We start from the raw sequence: 1,817 nt of genomic DNA, 5'->3' as shown, positions 1-1,817 counted from the left end.
TCTCCTGTAGTTCTTATTGTGGTATATTCTTGCTGTCAATTTACTTTTTGTGTATCCTTAAACATTATATGCTACATGAGAAATATAAGCCATTCTTCATTGAATCATCAATACTTAATACCACGTCTACTTTAAAGCACAACATAAATAAATATTGTTTAAACAAATTGTTAGTACAATGAATAGACAAAAGTATGATAATTAAAGACCACTATATTTAAATTTATATTTAAATATATAATTATATTTAAATTTCTTTTTTTTCACAAATTAGCTGTGTGGCTTTGGATAAGTTATTTAATTGATCTGAGTCCTACTATCCTCTTTATGGAAAATGAGACCATAAATCCTAGTGCTTAAGGTTTTAAGCACTATAGTTTATTATTATTATTATTATTATTATTATTGTACATTGGAGTATAGATGCTCAATTCATTTTAGTTCTCTTTCTTCTGATTTCTCTGAATATACATATGATTATCTCCAAATTTTCTCATGTCTAATGCCCTATGATTCTATATCATGGCACAAAAGAATGAAAATATTGTCACTTAAGAAATATTATGAAGCTAATATGACAGAGGTTTGATGGACATGAGGCCTGATACTGTTTATTCTGACAAGCACATTTTAATCATTTTGAATCATGAAATTAGCAGAGAAATGTGAAAAATAACACAATACTGGATTCATGTACTCCTTATAAAAAGTTTCCTTTCTAGTGTCTGTGTTACTCTGGGAAAGTACATGATTCCAAGAGGGCCAACTGATGTTCATAGTTATGATAATATTACAGAAATTTATATATCATTTTTTCTTCCATTATGTGTATATCACTGAGCAGGACAGTGACTCCTGGGAGCAAGTAATTCTGTTGCCTGGATTGTTTAAATTGTATTCTCAGCCACAAATGGGCTCTTCTGATTGGGCTTTGTCTGAGCCTTAGGTTAGGAAGAGCCTCTCCTATATCCCATATCTAAACTTCATTCTAAAGATGTCACTATTTTTGGGTTTTTCAGCTGGTTCACAGTGATTTCACTGAGCGTCGATGAAAGAAAAAATGAGTCTCTGTTAGTCTTGCTTGCACTGGTTCTGGTTCAGCATTTTTCAGAACAGCTTTCCTGGGCTGAAGAGTTTCCGTCCTCTGCACGTGCCTGAGCCGACAGATTAATGATAGAGCAGTTCTGCACACCAATGCGGCTGGCTGTGTTCCAGACAGTGGTCATGACTCATTCTTCTTTTTCTTCAAGGTCCAGGGAGTATTATGGGTGATGATAATGAGGCTGTACCAGGAGCCAGATGCAATTCAAGGTCTAGAGGGTCCTTGTGAAATCACCTATCCATGCAGTTCTGAACACCCCTCCCAGTTGTCTCCTTTTCTAAATCTTGTCAATGGTGTCCCTTCAGCTCCATTTAGACATGTGTATATGTTTTGATGTTAATTTTGAATACTTTGTCTAAAGATTAAAATGACACAAAACTAAATTTTAAATGGCAGTGCTTTTAAAATATGATTTCACTTCTTTTCAAATTGAATCTGCAATCTCTAATCCATTCAATTCAAAACTATGTGGTCCTTTATTCTCACACTAAGAAAATAATGTGTACACATTAGTCTCATACCCATTCTTTTATTATTTTCTTAAATAATCATTTTATTAGGGGCTCATACAACTCATCACAATCTGTACATACATCATCTGTGTCCAGCACTTTAGTACATATGTTGACTTCATTATTCTTAAGACACCCACTTTCCACTTGAGCCCCTGGTGTCAGCTCATTTTCCCCCTCCCTCTCCACTCCCCTCCCCCCCT

Source organism: Echinops telfairi, unplaced genomic scaffold (genome assembly GCF_000313985.2).
Source record: "Echinops telfairi isolate 266 unplaced genomic scaffold, ASM31398v2 ScPeMD7_7469;HRSCAF=8507_0, whole genome shotgun sequence".
In the NCBI taxonomy this organism is placed as follows: Eukaryota; Metazoa; Chordata; class Mammalia; order Afrosoricida; family Tenrecidae; genus Echinops; species Echinops telfairi.
The sequence above is the reverse complement of the archived record's forward strand: the minus strand, read 5'-3'. Positions refer to the sequence as shown.